The following is a 14,225-nucleotide window of genomic DNA, read 5'->3' as shown; positions in this document are numbered from 1 at the left end:
AAAATGTATGCTTTCATTAAGTATAAAATAAAACTTTAATTCCTTTAACTTGAAAAAAGAGCTACTAAAACGTTTTTAAATAAGTTTTAATTAATAACTAAAACTTAATTTTGCAGGTCTATTTCTTTTGAAAATCTGTTATTAAAAATTAATATTATCCGTAACAACACCCTTTGTATTGATGAATTCGATAATCCTCTTAATCTTGCTTAGAACCATTTTTAAAAGCTATTGTCGTGACTTATCTCACTTCTCTGAGAGTAACATCTGAACAAGCTCACGAAAGTAATAAGGTCTGCACGATTACATCTGCCGTTGGCAAGAGCCTTGTGCATCGTACAGGTGACACTACGACTTTTCTCAGTTCCAAGCACAATTTTTGATGGAGAGCACCCCGCGGTTCGGGTCCAGAGGTCTCCCACCCTTCTTCCCTACTATCAACCTTTCTAGAAGACTTCGGCTCGCCGCCTATTTAAAATTCCCCCACGCCGCACATACACTATGCATTTACAAACACCCATGCCTTCTCTGGGATTGGAACCCGGGCACTTCGGTACGGAAGTCAGCGTCGCTAACCACTATCCGGTTGGGCGGCGATCTTTAAAAGCTTTTATTATTTTTAAGTTCAGAGGAACTATTTTCTCTAATAAGCACTGTTAGCCATACATTGGGGTAAAATACTTCAGCATTGTGCTCTAAAATAAAATAAATAATAATAATAATAAAAAACACCTGCATATGTGGTGGTCTTCTCAATGAAAGAAACCATGTAAACCAAAAGTTAGCCAAATAATAAATTATAATCAATATCTGATTTAGAACCTGAATAAAAATCAAAAGTGGCAAATTTCAATATTCAGCAAGCAAATTTCCCAGTAAATTTAATTTTTTTTAAGGCTGGTTGAGGTTCAAGATTGGCTTTTACTACAGTAAAAGAATACGGTTCAATATCTTACCAAAATAAACATAAATCTTTCAATGTTTTAATGATTTTGTAGCAGAAGCAGTCTTTATCTTAAACCTATGATGGTTGCACAGATAACATTTCACAGAAGACGAAAATTTCCTTTCTTGTGCCATAAAGTTGAAAAGTAAAAGCTTTGAGCCAAATGGCGCATGTTGTATCCGATTGGCACGAGAACTCTTCGCCTAGTAATAAAATTCTGTTTTCTTAAAACTCTAATGATCAATAGCCTATATCTGGCAAGCTCTTTGTATTTTATAATTTATTTTTTCTCTTCGGTTTCTCTTATAATTCAATTTTTCTCTTCCGCGGCAAGAGAATATGTATTAATAATGACAGAATCAACAGGATAATTCAACAAAAGTTTAACTAGTCGTAAAAATTGAAATAAAATCTTACAGCATTAAGGTATCGACTTAGTTTCAGACCTTTAAGATACGCGTTTTTAAACTTTTATATGCTGAGTGTGCTATGTCCCATAGAAAATCCTCCACATCTTCAGTAACGTTATTTTTATTATAAAACATTTAGCTGTAAATACATTATTACATTATTTCTTAGTAAGTGAAATAAACATAACAAATACAACAGTGTAATGATAATAAAAATAATGCAATAATTAATGTTTGGGAGACAGTTATTAGTGTTTTAATTCCTTGTACTAAGTAAAGAAAGTATTGTAATTGCGAAAAATTTCGGTTATCATCAGGTTTCAACGGAAATCAGGTCTCAACGGATCCAATTTGATGATTTTGGGGGGGGGGAGAACCTTTGCACTTACGGACAGAATAACGTACTCTTTATTCCAAAACGGATTGCAAAATGGATTTGTTCATGACGTCTATACCGTATGTACGTATTACGTAAGCATGTATTCCTCATAACTCAATACCAATTAGTAGTAGAACGTTGAAATTTTGCGTATGAAGCTGCTATAATATAAAGTTGCGCCCCTCGCCTTTTATGGCAATGTGTTTTAAATGACGAAAATTTTCATGTTTTGACAATATGAATTTTTTAAAAAAAGTTAATTTTGGACATATAACGAAATCCAACTTTTAATCCGGTCTCTCTGTTCCTATACTTACATTTGGAAAAGTTTCAATACACGTTATGAAAAAATAAAAAGACAAGAAGTTTGATTCCCGTACGACAAATTTTACCGGATTAATTTAATTTTAAAATTATTTATTTATTATATTTAATTTTAAAATTTGCAATTTTTTATGCCCTTTCCAACTTGCCTTGAGGGATCGATTCATTAAGTTAGTTTAAATTAAGTAAGTAAAATTAAGTTAGTTTAATTAAGTAAGTTTAAATGAAGTGCAAAAATGTGTATCATTTAATAGGGCGTCCAAGGTAGGAATGTTATGCCCACATCAGATATTTTTTAACGGGAAACATGAAAAATCAACTGAATCCTCAACAGAATCCAAGCCTTGCATCTTCGAATAGGCGGTAGGTGACAATTTCTTGTATTAGTACATACTAATAAATTGCGTAATAAATTCATAACTATATTCATAATGTATTTACTAAACATAATTTCGCATAACCTCCATGTTTCCTTTATAAGACAATAATAAATCATAAAGTATGTTTTATGCAATGTAATATATTACTATAGGTGACTGATATTAAGTTTTAATGGAATAATCGTTTGCGTAATCTCTACTATTACATGGAAAATGCATACACTATTTAAAGATAATGGTAGAAACACTCCCTGTGTCAAGTGCAAGGTGAATTATAAATAAGTTTTGTTTTAAAGTAAACTCGTATCCAAAATTATTTTTATACCCGTAAAAGTAATTCATGGCGTAACTACTTTATGTTGTCATGGAATGAAAAAGGACACACCTAACTATAACTATTCAATTCGATTTGGTAAATATTTTTTTTAATACGAATAATGACTAGATATCATATAAAGACGTGAAAGCAGTTTGTGCCAAGTACATTTTTTTTTATTGGATTCTGCATTTTAGAATTTGATTCCAGTAATTATTAAGTCAAGTCCACCATCCCATGACAAATAACACCAAAATATCATTTGGAATAATCTTTGAAATGCAATGTTGCCACCATTTATAATCAGGAACACCATTTTAAGAAGTGACAGGATAGCTCATATTTTAAAATAGATAGTCTCTACCCTTTGTAAACAATTTAAATGGTCAAAACCTCTTACTAGCAAGGTAAAATGACTGTTTCTCAAAACGAATTTCTATCCGCAACTGTTAGCCCTAAATAGCAGGAAGCTGTTTGTTTGGCTTTTGAATTTAGAGCTTGCATCTTCCAATGACTTCTCTAGTGGCAAATTGTAGACAGAAACTAAAGAACTCCCTACAGAAGAAAGCGTTCTGAATTAGTGTAAAGTGTTTCAAAGCTTAAGTGTGCAGAAGAGCCTCTATTCTTTTTAATGTGACGAGTTGTGGTGTCGCTTTATATCTAGTTCTAAATAGAGATGAACAAAACCGCTCCTTTAAGGGATTAGATCGGAAACGTTCACTCATTGAAGTGAATCAGTTCTTTTTAACGATTTATCGCTCACTAACAATGATCTTGATGAAACCATTTGGAACAGGCATTGATCAAGAGCGGTGTGCAAAGATGGGGAAAAAGCAGAAAAAAAAATTGAACAAGGAGTGGGATCGCTGAAATCAGCTCAACCAAACCGCTCACTCCCTGGACTGATTTCCTTCAACTGTACTTTTGAGATTCTTTAAAAAAACCTTTCTACATAGAACAAAATAAAATTCTGGAATTTAAAAAATGCTCAGAGTTCAAAAGGTTACGATAATTACTATAAAGTTACTATAATTGATATTTTGTTGCTACTACAAAGCACAGAGTAAAAATAAAATTTTAGACTGAAAGTAGATCCCAAAGAACAGGAAACTGTCTGCTCACAATACCGGCATTTTCCTTTTTTTTTAAATATCTAATTTGACAAAATAATACCAAATATCGCTCGAGATTCTTCTATTCGGTAGGATCCACATTTTGTTCTGCAATCTTGAAAAAATACATTACATGGAAAATTTTTGTTTATAAATGTATAGTGATTCTAAAGAAGATTAAAGAGAAAGTCACAGATCTTGATTACAAGACGTTAGTAAAATAAGTAAATAAATAAAAATATATTTTTACATAAATATTACAGTAATATTTTATAAAAAAGGTAATACCTAATATACATAGCTATACTATGATACAGATTCAAAGAATCGAAGTGAAACTCAAAGGAACACGACTCGAAAAGAGCATATAATCAAGACTCCGCAGGAGCCAGATGTGAAAGAGAGAATAGACTCCGTCAGATCCAATCACGACACCGAAAGAACCAAATCTCTGACTAGTGTCAGAGCACTGGTAGCTGGGAATCGGATATAGTCCAAGTACTTTAATCCTCGGACTCTCAGATGGGGGGGGGGAATCCATCCATTTGCAAACAGGGGTGATCAGTTTCGCTGAGATGAATAAAATTTTTCGCACGTTTCCCAACAGCTATAGGTGAACTGTTAAATAACTGCATTTTCCGTTTTTGAAGGATCGCTAATCATTCGTTTAGTCTAGTGAATCGATTCCGGAGCAGATTGTCCATATCTAGCTCTAAACGTGTTTACGCTTATAGAGAGCCGGAAAGATTAATTGTTCTCACAAGTATTAGCAAATATAACTGCTATAACTAGAGCTTTCGACATGAAATCTTAACCTCCAGTAAAGTTTTTGAAGTGCTTGCGAGCCTGACACCTTTTATTTATTTATTTTATGAATAAATGTACATACAAATTGAACAAACCTAGTTGGAGAGTTTTCTAAATCGTAGACACTGAACTAATCTGAACTAACTAGCCAGTCATATCTTCTGATTTGATTCCCATACAAGTTTCTGCTTCTTATTTGTCCCATATGGACAGGATCTTAGATGAGCTAGGTACGGCTAAGTTCTTCTATACTGGCAACAGAGACCTTGATCTCTCTCTTATGTGTCCGCCCCCCCCCCAAAAAAAGTTTTAATTAATTCCTTTGTAAAGGCTTAAATCTTACTGTGATATGGATGCACTAGTTCAAGGAGGCTCCATTTTCTTTTAATGACAAAAATCTGTATTTGTTTCCAGGGTACTGATTTTTGATTAAAATTTTGTTGTCATTTATACTTTTAGTTTTATTTGTCTCAAAACAAAATTTTGTCTCGTATGCTTTCAGATTCGATTTTTTACCTTTTATTTACAAGTTATGGTAATATGTATCAAACCAATAATTTCAACTCTTTTCATTTAGCAGTTTTTCAGATACGAGCGTTTTTGCATATGAACATAATTTGGGAAGCCAATGTAAATGAAAAAAGTAATGCAGCTTCAGAAGCAAATGACAAGAAGCAATTGCAACAAAAATCATCCTGTAGCAAAAGTATTAATTTAATAATGTATTCTGCATGGTAATGTCTGTTAGTAATGTTTTAAGAAAAGATTTAAAAGAATAACAAATAAGAAAGTGCTTTTATATTTTAAAAGCACTTTTTTATGTATACATTAGCAGCAAAAAAATTGCTTTCTTTTTTTACTTTGAGCTTTATCGTGTATGTTTACTGCTACAAGCTATTATCTTAAAAAATCTGGGGTAAAAAAAGAAAGAAAAGGAAAAAGAATAAAAATAAGTAAAGCTATAATGGGCACTTCATTTTTTTACATTTAAATATAAGCCTGTAAACGATTACTGGCATATTCTTACGACTCATTTATAGAAACATAAACAGTTCAATTACGAAATTGAGACAGGCCTGTCCTTTATGTCTTACAACATGAACATTTTTCATAAATAAATAACCATAAAAAATAGCTTTTAATTTTAACATATTCCGTAAAGAATACTTACAGACACCTGTTTAAAAAAAGCTCTCTAAATCTATTTTATGGGCTTGTGATTTATGTTGAAAAGAAACAAGCTAAAGGTAAGATTCTTAAGCACATTAGAAAGACCTTTCTTTCTTTCTTTTTTTTTTTTTCAGATGAAATTGCACGAAAGGTTCTGTAAATAATTTATTTCCTTCCATTTAATATTTGAAATCGTGCTTTTTAATCAATGTGAAAAAAAAAGAAGAATTGCGGAAAATACTTTCTTTTCTTTTCCTTTGCACCTGCAATAAAAGCCAAAATGGCTCAAATGCACTGACGACGACAAAAAAAAGGGGGAAGGCAATTTTAAATTTGTATTATTATGAATGAAAATACCAGCGTTTTCTTCCAGACATTTGCATGTCGAATACTGTGGATTACCAAGCCATTCATCAAGGTCTTAAAAAATAATAGTAATCTGATCTGACACCATTAATCTTCCTTTGAAAATTTTACGGTTTTGGAAAGAAAAGTCAACTTGCATTCATTATTTGATCATGCGAAGAGTTGGAGAACAAACAGAGGACGATAAATCTTAAGTTCTGCTGTCAACAATATCTTTCGTTGTCATCAACAGAGGGCACTGCTGGATACTCACATTAGCGAACGATTAAACAGCTATTAAGAAAATTCTTGCTTCGGTGGAAGTTTAAAAACTGATTACAGCGCTAGTATAGCACCTCGTGTTAACCTGAGATATGACTTTTTTTCCCCCGTAGTGTTTTCGTTTTATCAGGGTTTTGCTATTATTCTGCGACAATTTCAAAACTTTTAAACAGCTTATTATAATCTCTTCAAACAGCTTATTATATTCTCTTCAAAGAGCTTATTATAATTGCTCAAACATAACGTAAGATTTTGTAAATTAGCCCTAGTTTAAAGAACTTTAAGCAAATACGAAATATTTAACATTAATCATTACAATCGTGTCTCGTCAGATAATGCAGGGGTTATCTAAATATTAAATCTTTAACAAATGGAACAAATCTGCGCCAAATTTATGAGTTAGACAAAATTTAATTTTTTCTCTTAAAATTGGCGCTACAACTGCTATTTTTACAATAAAATTCACCTAATTAACGCAATATCAGAAAACTGCTCTTTGCTTCTTATAAAAAAAGGCATATCTTTGAAATGTTTGCAGTTTTTCTACAAAATTAGTGCCAATTAAAGTGGGAATTTTGCCTGCTTTTAAAAATAAATGCTAAGTTGAAATAAATATTCATTTCAATCTATACTATTAAAAAATGTACTCGTCTGTCTGTCTGTTTGTTTGTTTATGGTATCATCTTCTCCGGAACGGCGGGAAGTTGAATTTCGAGATAAGTACCACCGGATTCAAAAAATTCGTGGGAAGCCATTTCAACCATTCTCATCTTGGTATGACTTTAATTAGCCGAGATATTAATTACAAACTCTTAAAACGCTAATTTGCGCCCTCATTTTTCCGAGCGGCAACAGTATAAAAATCTGCAAATCTGCTTTATTTCGAAAAGTGTTGCCGCTACTCGCTTTCAAGTCGTAGATTTTGTTAATAAAAATGTGTAAGTTTTACAAAATATGAAATACAAATTGCATTTCCAAACACTATAGCCACAAATTATTATTACATAAAGTCATATTCTGACATTGAAGAAAGCACGCGATTGCATGTGACGTCATTGTATATCGAAAATTGTTCGTTAATATCAGCATTTTAAATAAATATATGCTGTTGGTTATTTTTTTGTTTCAGGTCAGGATAATTGATACGCTATGTTATTGCCATGTTAATTCTTTTATTGCTATTGAGAAAAAGTTGTTATATTACATTTAATTAAAATCATGACGCCATACGTATGCGTATTAACCTATAGTTTTTGCTTCCTGGTTTGACAGCAAAATATTTATTTACGAATTGGTTGTTTCTTGGAATGAATAAACTGATTTTATTCATAATGAAATGATTTTATACATTTCTTTTCAGGTGTACATAGAAATTACAAATTTTGCTTTGGCCTCAGCCCGCTAGTAGTCTTATAAACTTTGAAATGTAGAGTCAAATGTTGAACCTGACAAAAGAAAAATTGATAGTTAGCGATTGTAAAATTAGTTTAAAATATTTTTAAAACTTCAAATTTGTTATCAGATAACAAATTTTGAAATCTCATGATGAAGAATACGCGGATTTCAGAATGCGAAATAAATTCAAAATGTAAAATTAAATGAGGAAATAAATAACTAAGCTAGAAGAACTCAGTATACAAAATAATGGGGAAAAATATTTTCTTGTGTCCGTATTTTTACTTTAAAAACCTTTTGCTGGCATATAAGTTTTCATTCTTATTTTTATTTCTGAGAATTTCTTCGAAAATTTTGATTCAGTTTAATTTAATTCGTTGCTATATGCTTAAATTTTGAACGAACAGCTAATCATATTGTGCTAGATAATAGAATTTAGCTCCTTTTTACTTTACGTGTTTGAAAATCACGGGAATAACATTACAGCCAACCGATAAAGAAATGAATCCCAAGCCAAATGATTTGGTGTATAGTAGCTTTAACTTCTTAGTCACTAATGGCCAAAGCGCACAACTGTTGCTAGATTTGATTTTTCTAAAGCAATTTCTAGAAGTATTTCCCTCCTCCGTCCATTCAATCGCAGAATTCCTTTAGTCCTTTGGCTTTAGAATGTATTGAAATTACAGTTACGAAATATTATGAAAACTACAAGAAATTATTGTATAATCTTCTCTCAAGTAACTCACTTCGATCAGTTAGAGAAACATTTTGTAAAAGTAATGCACTTGCAAAATTCGAACTCTTCAGTCTAAAATATTATTTTGCCTTTGTAACAGAACGACAATTAACTTAAACTCGGACATTTTAAAGGAAACTGACTCGCATCCACGTTACGCATGAGGAAAACCATGAAAATATCCCATGCATTCAAACTGTTCTCGCCAAGACTTGAATCCCGGGCTGAGCAACCAGTGTTTAGCAGCTTTTACCTCTCGGACATTGGTGGGCTCGAAAAGTAATCATGGAATATAAATTTAGTCATTAGTAGATTTTAGTTGCAGAATGACTCCAATTAATAATTCCGTAATTGAAAAGGTATTTCCTTGTTTTTTCAATTAAACCAAAGTAGAAAAGGCAGTTTGCACCTGAAACGTTCGGTCGACGTTGTGAGAACGTCCGAATAATTGCTGCGCTCAATCAGATGTTGTGCATGGTCTTCACATTTCCAGAAATAAGAGAAAATCTGATGTCTAACAAGATTCGTGTCCCACAATCCGCTCAGTTTAATGGTAATGATAGTGCAGACCAATGAGCTTTAATGAAATATGCGAATGAAGACACATGCATAAATTTCCTAGGTCTTTTTAAGACATTGTTTTCCATTTTTTGGTCTTTAAATTTGTAATATTTACATCTGATGGGAAGAATCTAGAGTTCGAAGCAGTTTCTAAACCACAATGAATACATGTGCGTTAACACGAATTAGAATGTTTCATTATTGCTGAATGAGACTAAATAGAAAGTGGGCTATTCGTCTAAGTAAAAGGGTACCATTTTTTAGGACGTTCTTCAAGGAACTAAACAGTTCGTTCTCTGGTTGCACATGCAAAATGTCTTAAAAACAGCGTGTAGCCAGACCATTTGCCGGAATTCGAAACCAGAATAACTACCCGGGTTTAGAGTTCTCAGCTATTACTGAACTCCAGAGAATGCAGTAAACGCAAATGCAGCAGAAGTAAATTGCATTTAATCCCCGTGTACGAATGCAATTATAGACTTTTCTTGTATAGTATGTATACATATTGAAAGCAAGTATAGACTTCTTTACGACGCAAGTATCAACTTTTATTCAAATGAATATGAAGCTCATTAAAATATTAAAATCAGACAATAAAGATAAATAATACATTTCTTAATGTTAGAAAGAGAATGATTATTAATTTTTATATTTGTGCATTAAACTCTTATTTTTAGAAAAGTCTTTTAGATATATACGCATGACTTATGTTTAAAATATGCATAAATATTTAGTGTTGCCTAATACAGAAAGAGAATTAAATCGATGTATTTAAAACACAAAATTATATCGATAAATGTAGCTTTGTAATTTAATTCTTTTAATTTTAAAATCTTCTACGTTTATATTAGTGAATCAGAAGCGTATAAACAATGTCAAGTGCATTCATGTAATTTAAAATAGTATTTATGCTATTAAAACATATTTAAAAATTCATCTAAGGGTTGAAAGATTTCCATTTGGGGGATTTTTTTTCTCCACATGCATTTCCTCTGCTAGTTTCTACAATTTTTACGTTTCCATCAGTTCATTATATACCCACACAAATCTTTACCTTTATGTCATAAGCCGTAAATGTAATGCACTTTTTGTTGGTTATCACAATTCTGTGAAATAAATGGCTTTCTAAGTCGCATGTAATGCCACCTGTTACTAAATGGGATATAAAACGGCAAGAAAAATCCATTATGAAAAAGGATTTGACAGATACTGCACAGCTTCAAAACAGCTATTCTCTCCCTAATAATAAAAATTCTTTCCCAAATTCCCATTTGCACAAAAGCATAACTCAACGTAGTGCTCGAAAAAATTTTAAACGCTGACAAGTCATGCTTATGCCAGCTATCCAAATAAACGACTCACTTCAGATTTACATACGTGGAAAACCAAAAGACGAAAAGTTTATGACATCATCCACTGTCAGTTCTCGAAGCAGTTAAGAGGTGTGGAGTGTGGGCAATCAAGTAAGGATCTTCTCTTTTTGCAAATGGTTTTACCGAAGATTCAAAAAGTGCCGCAGGAAGTGTTTAAAATCCCATTCAGAGCATTAAATGTCTTATGTTGAATTATGAAGAACTATTAAATTTAAAACCATTATTTTTTGTGGTATTACGTTTACGAAAAAAGCTTCGTGTATTTAAAATTTAGCTTCGTGTATTTAGAAGGTATTTATATGGAAAGAATTAAGTTTGACAATGAGGCTTTACATGTGTTAGAATGTTGCATGATTACTTTAGGTAATGTTAGAAAAATATCTGTAATATATTTTTATTAGGACTTAAAAATGTCCTGATATTTGTTATGAATAAATGAAATTTACGAAATTATATCTTCAGATTCAAACCGCAAATTTTTAAAACTAGGGCTAAAAAGAATACATTTTATCGTGGAATTTTTTCTTTTAGGAAGCAAAGTTATAATTTCGGAGGTAAAGCTCTGGAAGGCAGTCTTGTATAGACCCATCGGAATTCCGGGCTGGCCGAGGTCTTCCAAGGTTCGAATTGCTGTCATTAAAGTACATTAGTCCAAGATTATCGTATGAATGAAATGCAGTGAAAAACGAAATGAAATGAAAATGAAATGCAGTACCAATTCTTCATTATATACTACGTTTATAACAAGAATTTTTGACACATCTCTTGCTTCGTTGCATATCTGCCCGGCTACACATTTCAAAAGACTGTTTGTAGCGATCCCTAACGCTAATCAGACCCTCGCACCATGAAACAGTTTAAATATCCAAAACTACCACACGGATGCACTTTTACAATAGCAGTAAGATATTTAACTCCACAAAACAGACCCATGATCGAACTCTTAGGTCATTTACCTTCTCCAAGTACGTGGGGACTAGTAGTGTCTACTTCCCATCTGTGTTAATAGATGTATAGACCAATGTCCCAGTGGAGGGTGCATTAAGATGTCTAGAAACCAGACTTCGCGAATTTCATTTCTCTTGCATCGAAATTGATGAACTAATTTCTCTCACTCAACTCTGTTTGAAACAAACACATTTTGTTTTCCAAAATAAATATTACGAGCAAACTGAGGGATTAGCCATTGGAAGCCCCCTCACTCCCATCCTGGCTGATATCTACATGCATTATTATGAATCAAAATTGTTTGAAACTTTAAACTTCCCGGCATGGTTCCGCTCCGCAGACGATACTTTTACCCTGTTTGAAGGTAATAAAGATGATTTAAATAAAGATCTTTCAACAATGAATTATATTGATCCTGCTATTCAGTTCACTTCTGAACTTGAGACTTGCGATTCTCTTCCGTTTCTCGACATTCTGGTCACACGTAACACATCCAACTTACTTCAGTACTACGGTTTACCGTAAACCTTCATCGGTTTGCCTTCCACCACACTTTAAATCATGTCATCCGACTAAACAAAAGTTAGCTTCATTTTATTCCTATGTTTTCCGTGCTCTTCAAGTTTGCTCCTCCAAACTAGCCCTTGATGAAGAACTAAATTATTTAAAAGCAATAGCTATTGACAGGGGCTTTTCACCCAACTTTATTAATCAAGCACTTAAAAAATTCTCATCTCAACACACCAAAAGGCACACTCTTGTTTCAGGAGATTATAAAAATTCTGCTGTCATTCCCTTCTTTCCATCAATTAGCTATAAAGTTGCACATATTTTGCATAAATTTAACTTTCGGGTTGTTTATTCTCCCATCAATAAAATTCCGAGTTCCATACTCAAGGACCCCATTCCGGATATGAATTCTTGGGGTATTTATAGGATTAATTGCCAGTGTGGTTTAATTTACATTGGCCAAACTAAGAGAGCCTTAAAATGTCGCGTCAAGGAACATGAGGCATATGTTAGAAAAAAGGAAACACAGAAGTCTTCTGTTGCTCAACATTGTTGGTCCGAAAATCACACTTTCAATTTTTCTGCTGCAAAAATTATTCAAACAGCATCTTCCATTGGAGAGCTGGATTTTATAGAGGCATTTCACATTCAAAAAAAATCTTTCTGTTCTTGTTAACGATCCTAATTCCAATCCATCTTTGCCTTTGGCCTTTAAAGAAATTATGTTTTAGTTCTGGTTTCACCAACAGATGGCGCCACTTGCTTATTCTTGTCCAGGCTTTCTTATCTTATCTAATCATTATTTCCTATCTTGTTCATTTGCGGTTTTGCAGCTGAGGATGGTGGTTCGGTAAAACCATCGAAACTAGTCCTGTGAAAATTTTGTAAATATAACGCTGATTTTTGTTGTTTGACTTCTAAATTACTACTTATTCGGCGTGTTATTGTGTCTTAAACAACCTGATATTGTAAAATTCCTCAAATTACAGAGCCTTAAGTGGGCTGGCCATCTCGCTAGAATGACTGAAGATCGTTGCTGCAAGAAAATCTTTCTGGCAAAACCCATGGAAAATAGCCCTCGGGGCGGAACCCCGCTAAGATGGATTGATTGTGTCGAAAAAGATCTTAATATTTTAAAGGTTAAAACTGGAAAACAGTTGCCAAAAGTAAAGATGCCTGAAGAAGGCCAGGGACCACCCTGGCCTTCTTCAGGCATCTCTACTTTTACTACATCATAACTCAGCTGTCGAGCCATTAAAAACGAAGAAGAAAGAAAAAAAAAAATTTTTTTTTAAATATTTCCTTAAAAAATTTCGCAACTAAAAAAAAAAAAAAAAAAAAAAAAAAAGAGTAAACAGTTGTTTCTCTTGAAAATATGTATGCACACACTTTGTATATTATATATATATATATATATATATATATATCAGAAATTTTAGTGTGAAAAGTGTTAATGCCTAAATTAAGAATGTCGCCTGAAATTTAATGAATTCTAATTTCAGTGTCAGGAAGTCATAAAAGAACTTTCATACAAGATATCTTTTCAATGGGTACCTTCACACTGCGATATTTGTGGGAATGGGATGGCTGATATGCTTGCGAAAAAGGGGGCTACATTCTCTAAAAGCCAAAAACGAGTGCAAACCTCCATTCTATTAAGCTTCAGACATCGCTATCATATCAAAAGAATTTTACAGATTTTGCCACTCCGGCTTGTGAGGGCAAGCCTTGGAGCTCTCAACAAACTCAGCTTTTGTTTCTGACCACCCGCGAACAATTGCGGTTGCATTTTTTAGGACAACCGCAACGGGACACAACTGTCTACACAATCGTGTTTTATGTAATAGTGGACGGCCTATGACGGCGGAACATTTGAACAGTATGAAGCACTGACAAATTTTTCTTGTAGATTTCAGCGCTATTGGCAAGCAAGGAATTGAATGGTCTAACGGCCAATGTAACTGGCATTTGACAAATAAAAAAATTAATTTCAGCATCTGATAAATAGGTTCGCAAAAAGACTTTTACTTTAAGTTTAATCATTTATAATTTTTTTTTTATTAAAAACTTAAATTCTGGAATTTCTTTTTAAAAAATTATGACTTCAATAAACTTGAAAGTCAACGTGTGAATTTAATTCAGACCGTTTATTTCTAACTTTGACGATTTGATTTGTTTCGCTGATTTAAGTAGTTTAAATTGAAGGTTAATTTAGTTCATTAATGTGCTAA

This window comes from Stegodyphus dumicola, chromosome 8, assembly GCF_044657685.1.
Source record: "Stegodyphus dumicola isolate Sdum_Otavi_A_Nest chromosome 8, ASM4465768v1".
Classification (NCBI taxonomy): domain Eukaryota; kingdom Metazoa; phylum Arthropoda; class Arachnida; order Araneae; family Eresidae; genus Stegodyphus; species Stegodyphus dumicola.
This window is presented reverse-complemented; position numbering follows the sequence as displayed.